Raw genomic sequence first — 23120 nt, 5'->3', positions numbered from 1 at the left:
ACCCCAGCTCTGAAAACTGGGGCCAAGAAACCCCTACCTAGGCTACACCCTATGGCCAACATTTACATGCATGCTCTCACACACTCCATTTCCGGAGAGTACGTGTGTTGTTAGAGGACCGGAAGTTGAAGAAAAAATGGGGTACCTGCCAGAAGAAAAAATAAGCCTGAGGATACCAAGAGTGACAAGAAGCAAACAGAGACGCTGGGAAGAGTAAAACGAAGTCTTTCCCAGACCTGATCCTTGATTAAGTGATCTGCATGTAAGGACGTGTCGTCTACTGTTGCACCCGTCACGGGCTCTCAAGTCAGGGATCTGCTGGTTGTGCACTTGGGTCCGGCGCTATTGCAGTACCTAACGTTCCAGGGACGTGCTCACTTCGGCAGCACATATACTACAATTGGAACGATGCAGCTAGGACAGCAGGGCCCCTGTGCAAGGACGACACGCGAGTTCGTGAAGCTTCCACATCCGAAATAGTTCCCGTGAGGATGGTCTCGAAGGACGTGCTACCTGCGGAGGTCCCTGGAGGGAAGGGTGCTAAGCCAAGCCTCTAGGCTTGATTTCTGATCTCGCTGGTGTGGGTACAGCACCAGAGAAACCCGTGAGGGGATGGAGGGAGTCTTGCATCCATTTCAGCAGGGAAGCGGCATGGTTCCAGCCCCGAGATGGCCTGGGATACATACGCGGAGGACAAGGAACGCACCGTGCATCTCTAAAACTGTTTGTTCTGTACATGACCATGGGCTATGGGGTGAAATGAACTCCTCTTGGACGACTGCACCATTTCAGACCTTTATAACCTGATTTCTGAATAGATGGTACAAGTACCCTGTGAGGCCCACTGTGATTTTTGCCCCCGCCCACTTCTCCGGATTCATCTCAAGCTCCTGTCACTCTTACATGCTAGTCTTCGGCTACCCTGGCCTCCTTCCCTGAGACCTCAAGGCTCTATCATGCATTGTGCCTAGGACTTCTGTGCCGTTTCCGTCTCTGGATAACTCCAAGTTATTTCTCAGTCCTAGCTTAAATTTTATTCCTCACAAAAATGGTCACTGATCCAAATTAGATCAGGCCCCCACCTGTCGGCCTGTACTTATTTTTCATGGCACTTACCATGCTGGTTAAATATTCACGTGCTAATCCATTATACTCCTGCCTCCTTAACTTGATAAACTCTGGAAGGGTCCAGGCTGTATCTGTCTCATTCACTGCTGGAACTCCAGTGCCAGGCTCATGGTAGGTGATCATTAAATATATGTTGAATAGGGGCGCCTGGGTGGCTTGGTCGGTTGAGCGTCCGACTTCAGCTCAGGTCATGATCTCAAGGTCCGTGAGTTCGAGCCCCGCGTCAGGCTCTGTGCTGACAGCTCAGAGCCTGGAGCCTGTTTCGGATTCTGTGTCTCCCTCTCTCTCTGCTCCTCCCCTGTTCATGCTCTGTCTCTCTCTGTCTCAAAAATAAATAAATGTTAAAAAAATTAAAAAAAAAATGTTGAATAAATATCGTGTATTATTACACTGAATGGGAGGAGCTATCAGAGACAAATAGTAGAAATGAAATTAGTTAAGATAGTAAATTTGGAGAATGATATATATGCTAATAAGTGTGGAGGTGGGAACAGATATAAAACGTAAGATGCTAACAGAATTGTGGAATAGCTTCCATTCTTTCAACCTCAGGAATGAAGGGAGCCAAGAAAGCCTATGGAATGTAGCCAAAGAGAGTTAAGGTTTCAATTAAAGCAACAAGCTCATATATCACATTTGGTTGCCCCGGCAACAGAATTACCATCTTATGATAATGATATTATAATACGATAAAGCAAATACAAATAATTTAACAATTTATCAGAAATGGAGTAACAAATGATTTACTTAGCTTCACTTTGGGGGATAATCTAAGGGGAAAGTTTGGAAAGGGCTCTCTGTTGCAAAGGATACTGTCCTAGAACTTGAGTTATATATAAAAAGGTTAAACCGAGCCACGGAATTTGACACCAATTTTAAAATCTATACGGAGAAGCACATAAGGCTATGATCAACTTAGATGGTTTTAAATAACAGAACAAGATAGGAGACTTGCCCTACACGTCAGTTATCTTTTTGCATTATTATGTTGTGGAACCCACGGCTATAAACCTCAGGGGCAGAACGCAATAAGCATTCGTTTTGGCTCACAAGTTCATGGGTCAGTTGTGCCATTCTGGTGATCTAAGCCAAGCTCGGCTATTTGGCTTAGGCTCATTCATAAGGGCAGCTGGTGAATTGGCTGGGCACTGGCTGGTCTAAGCTGGTCTTAGCTTGGATCGACTCCACCCTGTACCACGTGTTCTCTCATCCTTTGGCACACTAGCTTGAGCTTATTCCTATAGTGAAGGCAAAAGTCCCAAAGAGGAATGGAAGCGTACAAGGTCTCTGAAGGCCTCAGTTTGGCACACTGTCACTTCCACCACATTTCCCAGGCCAAAGCAAGTAGTAAGTCCAGTCCCGGATCAAAGGGTGGAGAAATAGTCAACTTATTGATGCAATGACCTGCAAAGTTGTATTGTAAGGATAGAAATACAGAGAGGCCATTGATCATGCCCATCAATGCAATTAACCTACCATACCAGAAGTCAACTTATTATAAAGCTATAGGAACGAATTCAGTATGATATTGGTGTAGCAATAAAGAGAATAATTAGACCGTATTATGATCCAAAAGAAACTCACATGATCTTAAAATACCATGACAGAGGAGGCATCAAAGATTCTCTATGGGGAAAATGATAGACTTTTCAACAAATGGCACTATGACAATAGGCTATTCAATAGGGAAAAATGGATCCTTACTTCACATCACACTCAAAAATCAATTCCAAGTATATTAAAGATCTAAGTGTAAAAAAACATGCTTTAGAACTCTTAGAAGAAAATATCTCTGTAGTTTGAGTGTTGAGAAAGACTTCTTAACACCCAAAATGTACAAACCATAATAAAAATGTATATAAATTTGGTTGCATTTCAATTTATAACTTCACAATGAGATATCACTTTACACCCGTCAGAATGGCCAAAATCAAGAACATAAGAAATAACAAGTGCTGGAGAGGATATGGAGGCAAAGGAACCCTCGTGCACTGTTGGTGGGAATACAAACTGGTGCAGCCACTGTGGAAAACAGTACGCAGGTTTCTCAAAAAATTAAAAATAGAATTACCATGTGGTCCAGTAATTCCACTACTATTTACACAAAGAAAATAAAAACACTAATTTGAAATGATATATGCACCCCCTACGTTTATTGCAGCATTACTTCCCAGAGTCAAGATATGGAAGCAACCCAAGTATTCATTCATAGATGGATGGATAAAGATAATGTAGTGTGTATATATATGCAATGGAATATTACTCAGCCATAAAAAAATAATGAGATCTTGACATTTGCAACAACTTGGATGGATCCAGAGGGTATAATGCTGAGTGAAATAAATCAGATAAAGACGAATACAATATAATTTCGCCCATATGTGGAGTTTAAGCAACAAAGCGAGTGAACAAATAAAGAAAAAAGAGACAAAAACCAGACTCTTAAATACAGAAAACAAACTGGTGGTTGTCAAAAGGGAGGTGGGTAGCAGAATGGGTGAAGAAAAAGGGCATTAAGAGTCCTCTTGAACTGATGAGCACTGAAAAGTGCATAGAATTGTTGAATCTTTATACTGTGCACCTGAAACTGATATAATACTGCATGGTAATTAGACTTCAATTTAAAAATAAATAAGTCTTTCAAATGTAGATAAATTTGATTACATTATAATTTATAACTTCTCTGCAAAGAAACCTCCAAAAAGAGGTAAGAAAAGCCCCAGTCCTCAGGAAGAGAGTTATAAAGCAAATAATGGAAAAAAGATTACTAGTATAGTATTGGGAACTAATAAAGAACTTCATGAAATCAATGAGAAAAAGATAAGTCAATAGAAAAAAATAAATGAAAATTAATATGCAAAGAGAGGCAATTCACAGAATAAGACACCTGAATGGCCAAGAAGCATATAATTAGTAAGTGGGCACATGCAAATTAAAACTGTAATGAAATATCATTTCACAGCTATTAATTTGGCGAGGATGATGTACACTTATATCAAAAGTTAATCTGGAGCCACTGGAACTGTCCTACACAGTGGGCATGACTCTGTGGAGAGCAATTTGGCAATATCTAGTAAAACTGAGTATACACATACCTGTGACCCAAAAATATATATACATGGAAGTTTCTCCTACTTTTCTCAACTTATGCTTGAAAATATTCACTGTAGGCTTATTTGTAATGGCAAATGGGAAACATCCTAAGCGTCTATAAATGAGAGTAGGTGTAGCTACGTATTGGCATATTCATCCAATGGAATACAAAACTACAGCAAAAATGAATGAACTAGGGATAATATATTACCATGGAAAAAGCTCACAAATGTAATGTCAAACAAAAAAGCAAGTTGCCGGAAGATGTATACAACATAATAACAGTTATGGGGCACCTGTGGCTCAGCTGGTTGAGTGTCCGACTTCAGCTCAGGTCATGACCTAGCGGTTCGTGGGTTCAAGCCCCACATTGGGCTATGTGCTGACAGCTCAGAGCCTGGAGTAGCTTCATATTCTGTATCTCCCTCCCTCTCTGCCCCTCCTCCACTCGTGCCCTGTTTCTCTCTCTCAAAAATTAACAAAAAAAAAAAATTAAAAATGTATATAGTAACAGTTATATAAAGTTTAAAGACATATTAAACCACACCATATTGTTTAGGAATACCTACATACATAGTAAAAGCCTAAAGATATGCATAAGAATGATACATAAGAAATTCCGAATAGTACTGGTAGTTAGTTATTTCTGGGGAGCAGGTGAAGTTATAAAGAAGAAAAGGTCATTAGGAAAGATACACATGAGGTTTCAACTGTATCCATAATGTTAAATTTCTTTTTTCTTTAGATTTTATTTTTAAGTAATCTCCACACCCAATATGGGGCTCAAACTCAACAATCGATCAACAATCAGATACTCCACTGACTGAGCCAGCCAGGTGCCCCCATAATATTATATTTCTTAAGCTGGGTGATGTTAACATTAGTGTTTTTTCTAATATTGTTCTCCACATGCTACTTGTTGTCTGATGTTTATTATTTATTTTTTTATTTTTTAATAGATCAATTTCTTCTTTTTTGAGTTTATTTCTTTTGACAGACAGAGAAAGAGAGAGCACAAGTAGGGCAAGGGCACAGAAAGAGGGAGAGAGAGAATCCCAAGCAGGCTCCACACCCAGCAAAAGGACCGGATGCCAGGCTCTATACCATGACCATGAAATCACAACCCGAGATGATATCAAGAGTCAGACGCTCAACCAACTGAGCCACCTAGGCACCTCTATATCTTTTTAAAGTTTATTTATTTACTATTTTTTTAATTTTTAAAAGTTTTTTAATGTTTATTTTTGGGACAGAGAGAGACAGGGTGCAAGCAGTGGGAGATGGGACAGAGAGAGAGGGAGACACAGAATCCCTCTGAGCTGTCAGCACAGAGCCCGACATGGGGCTCGAACTCATGGAGTGCGAGATCATGCGAGGTGATCAAAAAGAATGAAATATTGCCTTTTGCAACTATGTGGATAGAACTAGAGGGCACTAGGCTAAGTGAAATTAGTCAGAGAATGACAGATATCATATGATGTCACTCATATGTGGAATTTAAGATACAAAACAGACGAACATAAGGGAAGGGAAGCAAAAAGCATAGAAAAACAGGGAGGGGGACAAAACACAAGAGAGTCTTAAATACAGAGAACAAACTGAGGGTTGCTGGAGGGGTTGTGGGGGGACGGGCTAAATGGGTGATGGGCATTAAGGAGGACACTTGCTGGGCTGAGCAGTAGGTGTCACACATAGGGGATGAATCATTGGATTCTACTCCTGAAATCATTATTGCACTGCATGCTAACTAACTTGGGTGCAAATTTAAAAAGGAAAAAAAAAGAAAAGAAAAGAAAAGAAAAGAAAAGAAAAGAAAAGAAAAGAAAAGAAAAGAAAAGAAAAGAAAAAGAAAGAAAGAAAGGAAGAAAGAAAGAAAGAAAGAAAAAAGAAAGTGCTTGATCCTTTTTTGAACTAAGTGTTTATTATTACTCACACGAGGTGGGGGGAATAATAATGTACCTGTCTTCAGAGACTAGTTTTGGAGACTAGGACTGCCATAACACAGCGCCACAACGTGAGTGGCTTAAACCACCAAAACCTATGGTCTCACAGTTCTGGAGGCCAGAAGTCCGACATCAGGCTGTGGGCAGGGGCTGGTTCCTTGCTGCTGAGGGCTGTGAAGGAGAAATCTGTTCAAGCCTCCCTCTTAGCTTCTGGAGGCTTGCTGGCAGTCCTCAGCGTTCCTTGGCTTCCGCTGCACCACCCCGGTCTCTGCCTTCATGTTCGCGTAGCGTTCTCCACGTGCGCAGGTCTGTCTCCAAATTTCTCCTTTGTATCAGGACACCAGGCATATCGCGTGAGGGGCCCACCCTACTCCAGCCTGACTCCATCTCAACTGGCTATATTTGCAATGACCCTTTCTCCAACGTGGTCACATTCTGAGATCCTGGGGGTTGGGACTTCGCCATAAGAATTTTCAGGAGACGCCGAGACCAATTAAAATCGCATCTATGAAACTATCGCTACATTCTCGTAAGGGGTTACAAAGTGTAAGATTCTGTGTTTGTCACAAATGATCACATCTTAAAGCATCTAGTAACCTATTCGTTGCACCACACGGCAAGAACTTAGCTTGGCACAGATTAGACAGTTTGGGGGAACGATGCTAACAGAGCTTGTCCAGGGACTCTAAAGCAAGCGCTCTGTTGGGTTCTAAATCTGTCCTCGGTAATTGATTGCTTTAGCTCAGCTAACAGAGAAAAATCCATTCTGTAAAGAGTTACTAGATACATGGGGTTTGTATATAAAAGGAGCTACAGCAGTATGTCGAGAGATTAAATAATTGCTTGTAGGCAGAGATTCGAAGAAATTTCCCAAATTAGCCAGGCTGTTCCATGGTTAAACTAAAGAGAGAATCCAGCTTTTCTAATGTGCAGGCTTGTGCTATGCCCGCTGACCCCAAATGCGTGTACTTTCTTAATGGGTGACTTTTATAACATCATTTGCCCTGAGCAGGAATTCAGAATGACATTAGGCCACCTTTTACCTAGCAGGGCCATTCAGGCCAAAATGACCTTGTCGTTAAGGGGAAGCAGCATATCATGGTGGTCAAAAGCAGGGATCCTGAAGTTCAGTTGCCTGGCTATATGTTCTGGGTTTCACTGTGAGGTCTTAGACAAGAGATTTCCGTGACCTTTAGCAAATAATCATACTCACCTGGTAGGGCTGCTATGAGGATTAAACCCAATAATCCGTGAAACAGAACCCTCTCTGGAACATAGACTGTGTTTAACGATTGATGGTTACAATTACTCTCTGTAACGACAGAACCTCGGAGAAATCACTTTGAGATAATCTTTCCCTTTTAAATTGTGAAAAGGAAAAATAATGATACCAACCAACACAACCACTTTCATTTTTGTATAGCATCGTATGGTTCCGAGGATACTTAGAGTGAGATATCATTTTGTATTGTGCTGCTTAAATGTAAGCAGCTTCTATGTTCCTACACAGGAACTCAGTTCCAAACGGCTGTATAAGATTCCATTGAATTGATACATCAAACTTTACCTAACGTTGTTCTTATGGTTAAATATTTGGATGGGGCGCCTGGGTGGCTCAGTCGGTGAAGCGGCCGACTTCGGCTCAGGCCATGATCTTGCCGTCCGTGAGGTCTAGCCCTGCGTCGGGCTCTGTGCTGACAGCTCAGAGCCTGGAGCCTGTTTCAGATTCTGTGTCTCCCTCTCTCTGACCCTCCCCTGTTCATGCTCTGTCTCTCCCTGTCTCAAAAACAAATAAACGTTAAAAAAAAAATTAAATATTTGGAATTTTTTGGTTTTGTGACTCTGGGTACCACTGACTAATATCACTTTGTAGAAACCAATATATTTTTTCTCATTAAGATAAAGCAACCAGGAGGCGTCTGGGTGGTTCAGTTGGTTAAGCGTCTGACTTCGGCTCAGGTCATGATCTCACGGTTTGTGGGTTCGAGCCCAGAGCCTGGAGCCTGCTTCAGATTCTGTGTCTCCCTCTCTCTCTCTGCCCTCCCCCACTCGTGCTCTGTCTCTCTCTGTCTCTTAAAAAAGAAGAAACGTTTAAAAAAATTTTTTTAAGATAAATCAGCCAGGACCATCTCCCTTACCCCTCTGTCTAAGGGCCTTTGCTTCACTTACATCCTCCTCCATATTGTTTTGACCTAAATTATGTTCCTTATAATCTACTCCCCAATGTTCCCCAAACTCTATTTACAAAAGCCAAATCTCCATTACTGTTTCTTAGTTTCCCTCTGCAGATTCCAGGCTCTCCACACTGTTCCTTGCTGTGTCATGTCCCAGATACACTCACTGCCCTCCCCCACTTCCTCGAGCTCGCAGACCACTTCTGGGGGCATCAAGTATGGGGACTACAAGGTTAGGCCCATTCGGCACACTTTATGCTTGCCTTCTTATGCTGGGCATATTCTCAGAATCCAAAAGGGAAGTAATATGACGCTTTCGAAAGCATCATTGCTCCCGTTCTGTGTCTGGCAAACTCCCTCTTCCTTCAATACTCCTCTCAGATGCACCAACCCCCAGGCGTAGCGGCTCACTGCTCCACCCTCGCTGTTCCCAGGGTACTTGCTACATCTTGGTATCCTCAACATCCAACAGCGATTGTCCGTCGTAGATGCTCAGAAATGCTCAAAAACCAGTGACTGCGCATTACAGATGAATAAGTCAGTTATGGACAGACCTGTGTACGTGAAGTTAGAAACTCTTTAAATTGCCTGTTTGGATGGGATTGGTGGCAGCTATTAAGACTAGCAAAAAAAGATGCTGGAAAGTCAGGCTGGCCCAAAGTGTTGTCCCCCACTGGATTTTTTGTCAGCAGATCCTAGGTTTTCACCTCTTAAAATATAAATTAGGGTGTAGCATTAGCTTACCAGGAGGACTGAGCAACCCCTGTTTTCAGTGAGGCTCTGATATGAGTATTGATGGATGTACTCTATTTTTTGCTCGCTCTTATCACAGATGCTCATTTAACAGAGCTGCTAAATGCATACCCCACCCTGTCCTGTCCAACGCCAGCCCATCTCCAAGCCTCTTCCACAGCTGATTTGTTGTCTGCGATCCATCTCATTTTTGTCTTTTCTCTGAATGGAGCGTTGTTTCTAGCCAGTCTGACTAAAAGCGTGAATTCAATTTGTGATCTGGAAGGACTGACGTGATCAAGTCACTAACAGCCATGACTCGCTGGTTACGACCAGTAACTATAAGTAATTTAATAAAAGATTGTTGACTCCCCCCCCCCCCGCCCCGCGCAAAGAAAGTGGAATTGTTGTGAACAGATGAGGAGGAAGCATCATGAGAAAACGGAGATTTAAACGGCACTCCCAAAATGTGGCCCCGAGCAGCAAGAGGGTGGTAGACTGTGGGCATCTCTTAGGAAAGAAGAGGAGTGTACACGATGGGGAAGAAGGGAAGACAAGGGAGGAGTGGTAGCCCAGGGATCAGGCTTCCTGTGCCTAGCGACACCCAACGCTCACCCGCTAGGCTGGTGAATGGGCTGCAAGCTCTGAGGGAAGCCAGTGACACCCAAGTTGGATCAAGCTTGCAGGCCTTGGTACCACTGGACCAGTGCCTGTTAGTGCCAGGCAACCTTATAGGCTGTCAGACCATCCAGGGGCAAGGAAAGATACGCTCATTGGCCCTAGGAAAGCTCTTTAAAAACTCGAAGCTTTGCGTGTGATTGAGGTGCACAACTACAAGGCAGAGTATTGAAATGCAAAAGTCTGCTAAGGAATACAACCAAAGCAATGCCAAAGAATTTAATCTAAACGCAGACACGTAATAAAATCATAATTCTGTTTGCTTGGCCCAGATGCCTGAAGCATCTCGAAAGAAGGCGCATTTCTGCACCTGAATAATGTTAATCTTGGGCTTAGAAAGCATTGGAGTGAATATGGAGAGTTTTGAGACTGCTAAAAATCACTTCTGATAACTATTAGGTATTCTAGTAATGCAACCAAATATTTATTAGAAAATTGCAATGTAGAAGACATAGTACTGACAAACGATGGTGATGACAACACGTAATCTTTATTATGGTACTTTAGAGTTGACACCAAGCCTTTTACGTGGGGGAGGATGCTCATCGGTGTCCAAATAATATGCACGTGTGCAATCTGTTTTGAGGCATGATTTTCACCCCTCAAAAGCTTCCGGTGCAGCCACAAAAGAAAGACATGAACACAATGTAATATAATACAAGCTGGATGATGCTAAAAGCTATAATACAGGTAATAAATTATGATTTTCAAGGGCTAGGCTACAGAAAGGAAGCATAATTTAAAATGTACTTTGAACTTCTGATAGGTAGAGGTGTGAGACAGGCATTTCAAGCAAAGAAAACATCACGTACAAGGGCAGGAAATGGAAAATTGCAGCATGTGTTCAAAGAATGATAGGAGACACAAGAAGAGTAGGTTGTGGTGGACATCTGTTACTTTTGCCTACTCAATATCCACTCTCTATTCTCTTCCTAGTGGTAAATGGTTCCTTTGGGGGAACCCATCTACTCTTGGTATCTAACAAGTGGAGTTGACCTTACTCCTGGAGTCAAGGCAGGGCCAGAGTGATCATCACTTGACCAATCACTGCCTTCTATCTCCCTGGATATAGCAATTGCTTCGGAGTTGGGTACACAACTCAAGTTATCCAATGTCCCAAGGCGAAATCTCAGGAATTTTGTTGGAAGTTTGGAAAGAAACATTCTCCTTCCATGAGATTAGTAGCTCTAAAGAATAATGAAAATCTGGAATTTTCTGGAAAATCTGGAATTGTGGTCTCTCTGAGGACAGTGCCTGACATGGAGAAAGGCCGACACATTTATACACCTGGATCCTGTCATGTCTGAAACAATCTGCCCCTTGACTTTTCAGATACAGGAGATGAGGGGCGCCTGGGTGGCGCAGTCGGTTAAGCGTCCGACTTCAGCCAGGTCACGATCTCGCGGTCCGTGAGTTCGAGCCCCGCGTCAGGCTCTGGGCTGATGGCTCGGAGCCTGGAGCCTGTTTCCGATTCTGTGTCTCCCTCTCTCTCTGCCCCTCCCCCGTTCATGCTCTGTCTCTCTCTGTCCCAAAAATAAATAAACGTTGAAAAAAAAATTAAAAAAAAAAAAAAGATACAGGAGATGACACATTCCCCACGTGTTTAGCCAGTTTGAATTTTTTCCTATAATGCAGAGCTGAAGACAGATTAGAAAGGGCCTTCATGGATTCATGAATTCATGGGAATTCATTCTCTAGTCAGCAAAAAGCCACAGGATGTTTTAGGAAAGTGATGGAAGTTGAATTCCATGCCCAAAACAGTTTGGAGGCACTGTTGGAGATAGGGAAACCAAGGAAGTGACTTCTGCAGAGGCAAAGCCAATGGTGAGAATTGTTGGCTCTTTGTGAGTTCCACGGAATCATCATTGCCTTCATTTCTGAAGCTCAACGTGCGCTAGTATTTTTCTAAGCACTTGCACACCCATAAACCCACTTGATGGTCACCCTAACCTTATGAGAAAGGTCCAGTTATTATCATTTAACACACCAACCCTGCGAGGAAGGTCCAGCTTATCCCCATTTTGCAGAAGATGGAACAAACCTCCAAGGTCCCACAACTAACCAAATGGCAGGTTGGGCTTTGGGAGTCAGGTCTCAGGGCCTGTCTTCAAAGTAGACAACTGCCAACACCATAATGTCTTGGAGGTGACAAACTATCCTCCCCAGTGGCCCATCCTTTCCTCCCAATAGCCTGGAAGTCCATACTGGGAATCATTTCTTTGACCTAGAAGATGAAGTTGGAGGTGTTGCTTCTAGAATGTTCCAGTTACATTGTCACCTGAGTAGGAGAATAGGGTGCTGGCCTTCACATTAGAAGAACAGAGCCTTAAGGGGGACAGGTAAGCTTTGAACATAAAAATGTGGATGTTGGGGCATTATTTGAGGAAATGCCAGTTTCCCCTTGTATTGGCAAGAGGAGCATCTGGTGTGCAGGTGAGCAAAGAAGCAGGGGAACAAAGAGAGACTCTGTGTCCTAACAAAAATCCCCTATCCCCTTCAAAATGCAGATTTTTTTGGTCAAAATTCCCAAAAGCACATTCTTGCAATGTTATACTCACTTCCATAAATGGCCCTTGTCTGTGTTGTTTCAGTCAGTCCCTGGATACGAGGAGATGAAGTCAGGCCTCCCAAGTACTTTCGCTGTCAAGTACTTTCTCTCTGCCAGACCTTCCCACGGCCCCAGATGGTCTAGCTTCTCCTTCTTTGTCATTTCCTGAGGGGGTGGGAGAGAGGAAAGAGTTAGAAAAGAGGCAAGAAGCATCGATTTGCCAGTATCAGCCCTGGCTCTCACACAATCCACCCAGTGGGCCAGGTTTGAAACAGACCATGGGTTGGTAAGTGGTTGAAGCTTGGCCCTCTGCCCATGCTTCCCTGCCTGCCCACATTCCTGGGCAGGAAGTACCACCCACTTCCTGCCCACCTCAGGCTATCTGTTCTCGTAGGGGCTCTTAATACATTCTCACCGCATTGATATAAATGATGAAGTATGCACAGAAGTAATGCCCTCCTGTATCACTGGGGTGATCACATTAATGAGAGCATCTGCAAGGAGAATTTAGAGGAGACGTCATGCTTCTGGAGTCACTTGTTTATTCACCCATTAAGCAAATCTTTATTGAGAACCTATAATACACCAGAGAATATTCTTGATACTGGAGATAGAGTGTTGAATTTTTGTGGAATTTTATTCTTGTAAACATACAAGCTCATTTCAGGTGGTGAGAAGTGCTATGAAGACAAAGAAATATCAATACGAATAGCTAGACGGGTGCCTGGGTGGCTCAGTCAGTTAAGTGTCCGACTTCGAGCTCAGGTCATGGTCTCATGGTTCGTGAGTTGGAGCCCCGCATCAGGATCTCTGCCGTAAGCACAGAGCCTACTTCAGATCCTCTGTCCCCCCGCCCTCTGCTCCTCCCCTGTTTGTGCTCTCTCTCTCAAAAATAAAGAAACATTAAAAAAAAAAAAAAAGAATAGTTACAGAGTATGTATGAGATTTTGATTTGGGAAGAGTTTTAAGGGAAGTCCATGCCGAGGAGACAGCACCGAGGCCATGGGCCAAGTGAAAATCAGAAGGAAGATCATGCTAGGCTGAAGGAAAGGAAGGAGGGACAATCACTGTTGAGGATAAGAAGGTCTGTGTGGCTGGAGCACAGAGAGCAAGTGGAACAGTCGTTCAGAATGAAGCTTGAGGAGCCATGGACCAGATATTCTTAGGGTAATAGGAAGCCAGTGGAAAAATTTTCCCAGAAGAATGAGATGATGTGCTTTCAGGGGCGCATAAGGCAAAAAGAATGTAAGAAGACAAGTAAGGAAGCAGGAAGACCAATCGGGAGGCTTTACGGAGGTTCAAGTGAGAGACGAAGGTGGCCTGGACAAACCCCATGTATCTAGTAACTCTTTACAGAATGGATTTTTCTCTGTTAGCTGAGCTAAAGCAATCCATTACCGAGGACAGATTTAGAACCCAACAGAGCGCTTGCTTTAAAGAGTCCCTGGACAAGCTCTGTTAGCATCGTTCCCCCAAACTGTCTAATCTGTGCCAAGCTAAGTTCTTGCCGTGTGGTGCAACGAATAGGTTACTAGATGCTTTAAGATGTGATCATTTGTGACAAACACAGAATCTTACACTTTGTAACCCCTTATGAGAATGTAGCAATAGTTTCATAGATGCGATTTTAATTGGTCTCGGCGTCTCCTGAAAATTCTTATGGCGAAGCCCCAACCCCCAGGATCTCAGAATGTGACCACGTTGGAGAAAGGGTCATTGCGCATATAACCAGTTAAGATGAAGTCATGGTGAAGGTGGGGAGAAGGGCTAAAGCTCCAGTTATATTTTGAAATCAGACACTTAAATCTCACTTTGTGGGTATGTGGTGGAAAGCTCAGATGCCTGTGTTACTTGCCTTTGACTCACCTCTGATTTCAGTTGTGACTGTGATGGACAGTTCCCAGAAGCTCACTCGCCTGGGGCTACTTCTCCAGTACCAAAGGAGTCCTCTTGGCCTACAGACAGGCTCATGGGGAGTGCAGGCTGGAGGTATTAGACACCGGGGCAACCCTCAACCAATAGGAGACTGGAGTCATACAAATGCTCCAGCTTCCTTTCAGGTGGAAGGTTCTAAAAGGCATTCTATATACTTCTCAGAGTATACGTCAGTTCAAGGCCTGTGTCAGTGACCTGGGGCACATACCCTTATCTTAACTCGTCCTTCTTCCCCTGCTCTTCCTGCCTTCTCACTCCTGCCTCCTAGGATCACCTCCCAAATAAGCTGCCTTCACTCAATTCCTTGTTTCAGCCTCTGCTTTGGGGGAACTCAAACTAAGACAGGCATTTGCCTACTCTACCTCTCATTTACCAGCAAGCTCTGCCCCTACCAAACACATACAGTTCCCTGTCCTGGCTCAAGGCTCTTGAAGAGAACACCCAGGAGATGCCACCCTCATATTCCAGTTTCTAATTTTTTCCCAAGATCTATGAAGTTTGCAACAGGAAACAGAGCTTTTCCTTAACTCCTTCAAGACATCTATCATCCATCCCTGCTTCAAAGGTTGATATCTAGCCCAACTCATGGAAATTTAACTGAAAACAATTGCACATTATAGGGAAAAATTAAAAATTATCAGGGATCTCTTCCAGTCAAGAGAACATGGGATACTGTAAGGAAGACATAGTCTCGAAATACATAAATGACTTTGTAATGGACCTGAATGGACACATTGCCAAGTTTATAAATGATAAAAGGACAGGGATATGGCTGAGTGATAATTCGGCTGAGAGATAATATGTTTAAATGAGACTTGGCAAGAATCACTTAAAGTGCTTTGGCTGGTAGGTTCTGAACATTCTTTATTAGAAATGACTATAGATTAAAGAGAGCTGAGACAACTGAGTAATACAAAGCAGAAGAAATCCTTAAATCAAAATAGACATTTTAATAACTATGCTTTAAATAAATCCCCCCTCTGAAGTCTTCTAATGTTTAACAGCTGCAAATAAATATGACACCAGGAGAAGCTAATCAAATAGTTTAAGGAGGCAGGAAACAAAAGAGCAAAGAGGAAACGGAAATAACCCACCTTCAGTCCCCCCATGATTTCAACTTCTCTCTCTCTTCTGCTTTGCCACCCAGCCACCCCAACACCCTACAGGTTGGGCAGCCTCCTGGCTGAGAACTTTGGAGCCAGCCAGCCAGACTGGGTTTGAATCTCAGCCGCGTCCTGTTTCATTTCTGTGTGCCCCGGCCAGTAACTTAATCTCCCAAGCCTTAGTGTTCATGTCTGGAAAATGGAACGAAACTCACGGCGTCGGGGTTGTTCCAAGCGTTAACTGGGCTAATTCATGTGACTACAGAGTAAATACTCGACAAAGTATCAGCTATTGCCGTTATGATCACTACCTTGCTAAAAGAGCAGAAAAGAACTAGAGAACGAAACACAGGCTGACAGAAAAGAGAACCGATGAGAAGGATATCTTGGAGGTAACTAAGCTGGCCACCCAAGTAGGGCCAATATTCAGGCAGTGTGCCCAGGCAGGCCGACCAGTTGGTTTCAGTTTAGGTCAGTCAGTACCAGTGCTTCAACTAGCTGATACATTTTGAATCTCATCCCTGCCTCGGCTTGTGCGTTATTCAATCACAAAGAATCCACGGCATGTAAACCTTTACTACCCGTTAAGAAATCAACGTGGTAACACACATGAAAGGCCATGAAACTAGTTATGCTTTACCCCACTCCTGGGAATTTATTCAAATACAAAAGAAGAATAAGTTATAGATCCACTGATGCTTACAGAGGTGTTAGCCATGAAGGCAAAACACCGCAAGCAACGCTAAAGTCCGACAAGAGAGGAGTAGTTAAATTCATTGTCATTCGTACCTTCAGTGGAAATTATGTAGCATCAACATCATAATTATGAAAATCAAAAACCCATAGAAAACGTGAGGTGCTTATGGTATAATGGTCAGCCAAAAAAGGTAGCATAAAAATTGTGACTATATTCTGATATAACATGCAAATTACATATGGATAGAAGCAACAGAATATGCAAGAATAACTGTGGCAGTTTTTCCAAAACTGTTTAGAATGTTTGTTATAATATATTTTTTTAATTTTTTTTAACGTTTATTTATTACTGAGAGACAGAGAGACACAGAGCGTGAGCAGGGGAGGAGTAGAGACAGGGGGAGACACAGAATCCGAAGCAGGCTCCAGGCTCTGAGCTGTCAGCACAGAGCCCGACACGGGGCTCGAACTCACAATCCGCGAGATCGTAACCTGAGCCAAAGTCGGTTGCCTAACCAACTGAGCCACCCAGGCGCCCCTGTTTGTTCTAATATTTTAACGATTAAAAGCGGCTGGGATTTGCAGAGAGAACGGGCTTTCTCTCCCCCCAAACCCCATGCTCAGAGACAAGGAATAATATCTATAAAGCATGGGCCAGAGTTCTCCTTCTCCCAGAGACACTATTATCCCACTGGGGGCAAATTAGGAACAACAGCCCCTGTCAAAAAAAAAACCTTCCCTAGAACGCAGACGTTTCTTTTGTATTGAGCTCTGTTCAGAGCCTTGCCATCCTCCACTGCAAGCCAGTGAAATGGGATTCTTCCAGGAATATGTTGGCAAGATTACCAAAGGGGAAGCTACTGCAGACCCAAAGATTAATTATTTTAGGCGGTATGCAGATGAGAATTAGGACAATGGCAGCTGAATAAACAAATATGAGCGGTATAAAAGCGGAATTATATGCTATAGAAATTAGATCTCTTTCCCCTTGACATCAGCAAGTTGGGTGCTTTCTAAGCATTCCTCTTTTGCCTACTGAAGATTATATTTAAACCAAACGAAGAAAGATACTGCACCCGAGATCCCACAAAAAGCTTGCGATGTGAGTCCCAGATGTAGAAGGAAGTGAATTTGCCAAACCATGCTGTCTGCGCCTTCTTCAGAAGGCAGCACCCTTCCAGGCCTCTGATGAAGGGGTGAAGACAAGTCCTCTGTGGTGCAGGGGGGAGGCACCAGAATCTGGAGTCCCGGGTCCGTCACAGCTCTCTTTGTTCCACATACATCAAAAGAACACAACGTGGGTTTCCCGGGCACCTCACAGGATGGCTTGTGTCTTTCCGAGGAGCCCACAAGCGCGTAAAAATGTTCAGGAGCACGTAAAACTTTTGCTATAAAAGGGAGCTTTTCTATTCAGCTCCCTGCGGTCCAGGACCGAGTTCTTGGAGGCATGCCCCCCAAATAGTTGAACAGTATAAGCGCTCAGGTGTACTGAAGAGAAGCAAGAAAATGTAGTTTATGCCCTGGGTGAAGAATAAGGGAGAAAGCTCTTGCTCCCTACCGTGGTTTCCGTACATCCGGGTGCTGGTCAGACTTTGCCGGCATGTTTACCTTGAAAACATGGAACTGCTTTTGCTAGAGGTTTGAATGAAGCTGGTTTGGGACTGAGGCAAACAGCTGTGCGGTGTCCTCGGGCTCAGCACACAGATTCCTACAACCCGGGTGTCCTTTTCATACCCTCCTGCCGGAGCGTGCAGAGGCAATGACCCCCTCCCGAAGCTGAGGGTGTGATTTCTCTTGGGTGACTTGGAGTTCATGCCTGGCAAAGCCCCGTGAGCCCGAAGCAGGGTGGCATGGTCGCGGGGGGTGGCTGCCTCCATGAGGGAGCAGGGTTCTGAAACCAGCAATTTAGGATCCCGCAGGCTCCCCTTCGGCCCGCTCACCTCCAGCTTGTGGCTCCTGACGCCACAGTACTCACTCACCGGGAGAGCCTCCTCTTGGCCTGGACGGTCCCATCACGCCTGCCCAGTGCCCCCAACAACAGGGCAAATGGTTGATGAGACCAGGGGCCCTGTGATAGGTCCCTTTCCAGCAGCCGTAGGGCCCATCTTGTAAACCTGGCGCGTTCTTTGCCCTTAGCACACATGTACTTTAAGTTTTCTGGAACAGATTCCACTTTCGTACTATGGGTTGGTAAACAGAAGGCAGTCATCAGGAAGGTATTAAGACAAATGTCACTGTGCACGTCACTCTCCCCCAAAGCAACAGCAGCCTGTTCAAATGCCGAAGGATAGCGAGAAATTGGTGGGGAGGAGCTGGAGGCAGAAGCCCAGCTTTTCTTTTCCTGGTCGTGCAGCAGACAACTTACTGCCTTGGCAGCCCTCCAGCTCTGCTTTCTTTTCGGAAAGTTCTAGGTGCCCAGACTCTGCGCTGTGCTGCCTGCTCATCCGGAGCGCATTTGCACTCTGCTTTGAAGGGGGCAGCCGTAAGCAAAGCGACGGGGGGAGTCGTGGGCAGACTTCAGCACACTCTGAAAGAGGGGACCACCTTCTGACATGTGCTTGTGGCTGGCAGGTCACCTTTCAGTCTGCCACGGCGGATCGGCCAGAAGGCTTTAACCTCCATAGCCTCCAGCTAGGGTAGATCCACAAAAGTTGGCTTCAGAGTGGAGATGTCTCCCTGATCGACCGATACGTGGTTTGGGGAAGGCATGCTAACGATAGTTATAGCCAGCTATGTTGTTTTCTCCCTCTTGCCTTGTATCTCCTCTGCCCCTGAGCACGTCTACCTGGCCCCAAGGCCCAGCTCAACCCTCCCTCCAAGATTCAGATCATATCCCTTCATTCAACAAATATGGCATAAGCACCCACTTTTGAGCCATCACCGAGCTATCGGTCTACCAAGAAAGATGACAAGTAAAGAGTGTCATATGCACTTCCGGAGGATGTATCTGTTATGGGAGTGACCTCATTTGGGTGGGGTTGGGGGTCACAGAAGGATGCCGCCTCCTCTCCAAATCCTTCCTGGCTTTCCTGAGGCCACTGTTGCTCTTTCATGCTCATGTCTACTCAAAGGCAAGTATCATCCCATCGGGTTACTGCATGGAATTTCTAGATGACGCCTCCCCCACTCCTGCCATCCCTGCCATTTCGCTGAGGGGTCTTGAAGGTCAGGGATCATCTCAATCAGTCCCCTCGTAAATGTTCAGTGAACGAAAGAAAGAAATCTCTACCCAGGTGCGATCAATACACTTCAAATCTTGGTTGGGGCAATCTCTGAAGTGACAGCGTATTTTACCATTTTGAACGGAAGCATGTAGATGAGCGTGACTGAGCAGGTGAACCAAAGCTGAATTAGGTAGTGAGTGCAGGGGTGAGTAAATGGAGACAATGAGGTGAGGGAAAGAGAGCAGTGAATGCTTAGAGCGGCTGCTGACTCAGAGGGTAAATCGGCTGGCAGCAAGGGCTAAGACAGAGGCCAATCTAATAGCAAGTTTCACACAGGTATTTCTGAATCATTCACATCCTAACTACTAAAAACGCGTGAAAGTTATTTCAACGCCAGAAAGGCACTTGAAATCTTATTACCCTCCTTGCACAGAATGCCAAATGCTACCTCTCGGTAGTAATTAGCCAAGCGAATGCAGTAATGAAACGGCAGTGACGAAACGATCAGCTGAGAGGGCCCGGAAACAGTGCTTCTCAAGCATCAGTGCGTATGTTAGCTGAGTATCTTGGTGAAATTCAGATTCTGACATAGCAGTCAGGCAAGGCAGAAGATTCTGTATGTCAAATAAGTTTTGGGTTCGGTTGGTCCGCAGAGCTCACGTTGAATAAATGGTTTCGAAAAGATCAGGGGGGACAAGTCGCGATTTTGACAAAAGACGCTATTACTCGTCTTTCACGTCTTTACTACTTATTGAAATTTTTCTAATTATGGAGTTAACACACAATCATTGTGGCGAAGTTGGAAACTGTAAAATGTACAAGGGGAAAAATCAAATCACCTTCAATCTCATCATGCAGAGAGAATCTGTATAAACATTTTGATGTGTTTCCTTTTCATCTTTTTTGTTTGTTTGTTTTTACATCACGCCCTCCATAAGTTTTTTAATCTTGATTTTATTTTCCTTTTAAATTGTGGGCACTTCACATTCTATTATATTATTTGAAAATATATTTTTTACTAAGCCAATCAGCAAACATTTAGGAGAGTACATGGCAGTTTCTAAGGGTACAGCAGTTAAAGAAAGAGTCCCTGCCCTCATTTTGTAGTGAGGGGAAACAATCTGATATTCAATCTGATAATAAATGAGATCAAATGGATCTTAAATGACTGAAGTGTATTTTATTTTACAGCTGATCACAGTATACTTAACCCATCTTTCCTTCAGATATCTAATTTCCTTTCTTTTGCTGTTATATATTTGTGCTATATATATATGTACATATACATATATATGTATCTTGCTGTCATATATGTATATATCAATTTTTGCATGTACTCCTGATTTCCTTCAGATAAATTTCTTTTAAATGGAATATCTGAGGGGCGCCTGGGTGGCGCAGTCGGTTAAGCGTCCGACTTCAGCCAGGTCACGATCTCGCGGTGCGTCCGACTTCAGCTAGGTCACGATCTCGCGGTCCGTGAGTTCGAGCCCCGCGTCAGGCTCTGGGCTGATGGCTCGGAGCCTGGTGCCTGTTTCTGATTCTGTGTCTCCCTCTCTCTCTGCCCCTCCCCCGTTCATGCTCTGTCTCTCTCTGTCCCAAAAATAAATAAACGTTGAAAAAAAAATTAAAAAAATAAAATAAAATAAAATAAAATAAAATAAAATAAATGGAATATCTGAGTCATTGAGTGTACACAATTTTTAAGTTTTTAATACATATTGCCAAGCGGATGCCCAGCAATGCCGTGCCATACACACTCCTACTTGCAATCGGGAGGGTGCCCCAAAAGCTTTATCACATGTTTTCCAGCATTAGTTGTCATTTATTTTCATATTTGTCAAGTTATTTTTATTTAAATTCCCTTTATACCCATGAGCTGAAACATTTTGACATGTGCATAAGCCATTTGATATCTTCTTTTGTCAAGTGTCCATTTCCTCTGCCCATTTTGCCTTTGATGTGTTTGTCTTTTCTCCTTATTAATTTGTAACTGCTCTTTATATATTAAAGATATTAACCCTTTGTTATACATTTTGTAAATATTTTCCTAATTTATTGTTTATCTTTTAACTTTGTTTCTGGGTTTTGTTTTTGGTTTATTTATTTTATTTTATTTTTTTGGAAAAACATATTATTTCGAAGTATATTGTTTAATCTCCACGGGTTTTAGGATTTTCCAGTTACCTTTCTGTTATTGATTTCTAGTTTAATTCTGTGGTCTGAGAGCAGGCATTGCATGACTTATATTCTTTTAGATTTGTCAAGGTATATTTTATGGCCCAGAATGTCGTCTATGTTGGTGAGTGTTCCATGTGAACTCAGGAAAAATGTGTATTTTGCTGTTGTTGGATGAAGTAGTCTATTAATGTCCATTATATCCAATTGATTGATGGTGCTATTGAGTTCAACTAAGTCCTTACTGATTTTCTGCCTGCTGGATCTGTCCATTTCTGATAGAGGGTTGTTGAAGTCTTTAACTGTGCTGGAGGATTCACATCTCTCTCCTTGCGGTTCTATCAGGTTTTGCCTCTCATTTGTTAGGCACATACACATTAAGGATTGATGTCTTCTTGGATAATTGGCCCCTTAATTATTATGTAATTCCCTTCTTTGTCCCTGATAACTTTCCTTGTTTTCTTCTATGAAATTAATACAGCTACTTTTGTTTTCCTCTTATTAGCATGATATGGTTTTCTCCATCCATGTACTTATATAGATTAAGTGCCTTTATATTTAAAGTGGGTTTCTTGTAAAAAAATACACGGTTGACTTGGGTTTTTTTTTAATGTTTATTTATTTTTGAGAAAGAGAGAGAGAGAGAGACAGAGCATGAGTGCAGCTCCAGGCTCCGAGCTGTCAGCACAGACCCCGACATGGGGCTTGAACCCACCAACAGTGAGATCATGACCTGAGCTGAAGTCGGACACTTAACCGACTGAGCCACCCAGGCGCCCCCATAGTTGACTTGTTTTTTAATTCACTCTGACAATCTTGTCTTTTAATTGGTGCATTTGGACCATGAATGTTCAAATGGGTTACTGATAATAGTTGGATTAATGTCCACCATATTTGTTACTGTTTTCTACTTCGTTCTTTGTTCTTATTTTGTCTTCCGTTCTTTTTTTGCCTTTTGCTGTTTTAACTGAGCATTTCATAAGATTCCATTTTCTCTCTTTTCTTAGGATATCGGTTATATTTTTACCTCTTTTAGTGGTTGCTTTAGAATTTGCAATATATACTACAACTAATCCAAGTGCACTTTCAAATAACACTATGCCACTCCACAGATAGTAGAAATACCTTAAAATAACAAAATAATCCTAATTCCTCCCTCCTATCCCTTGTATCTTTGTTGTCATTCATTCACTCTGTACATATATGCATGCTTATATATGAACATACATAATAGAACATATTGTTGTTATTATTTCAAATAAACTGTTAACTGTTAGATCAATTAAGAATAAGAAAAATAGGGGCTCTTGGGTGGCTCAGTCAGTTAAGTGTCCAGCTCTTGACTTCGGCTCGGGTCATGATCTCACAGTTTGTGAGTTTGAGCCCCTCATCAGGCTCTGCACTAACAGCACAGAGCCTGCTTGGGATTCTCTCTCTCACCGCCCCCCTCTCTGCCCCTTCCCCACTTGTGTGCTCTGTTTCTCTCTCCAAATAAGTAAATAAACTTCAAAAATTTAAGAATAAGGAAAATAAGCATTTTTATTCTACATTCACTTATTCCTTCTTAGCTTTTTCTTTCTTTAGGTAGATCTGAGTGTTTGACCTATATTATTTTCCTTCAGTCTAAACTTCTTTTGACATTTATTGCAAGGCAGGTCTACTAGTAACAAATTCCCTCAATTTTTGTCTGAGAAAGCCTTTGTTATTCTCATTTTGAAGGAGGATTTCACAGGGTACAGAATTCTAGG

General features: G+C 43.1%; 1 non-coding gene across 1 annotated transcript; it reads left to right on the top strand.

Moving 5' to 3' along the window:
• Positions 1-370: 370 nt before the first annotated feature.
• LOC124502781 (U6 spliceosomal RNA) lies at positions 371-482 on the top strand. Its single transcript, XR_006960033.1, has one exon. It is a non-coding gene; the product is annotated as a U6 spliceosomal RNA (small nuclear RNA).
• Positions 483-23120: the final 22638 nt, after the last annotated feature.

The sequence above is a fragment of the Lynx rufus genome, unplaced genomic scaffold, assembly GCF_022079265.1.
Source record: "Lynx rufus isolate CCGP_SWC_20201006 ecotype Redwood Valley unplaced genomic scaffold, mLynRuf1.p SCAF_7, whole genome shotgun sequence".
NCBI lineage: Eukaryota > Metazoa > Chordata > Mammalia > Carnivora > Felidae > Lynx > Lynx rufus.
Note: the sequence above shows the minus strand (reverse complement) of the source record. Positions and strands in the feature narration are given on the sequence as shown.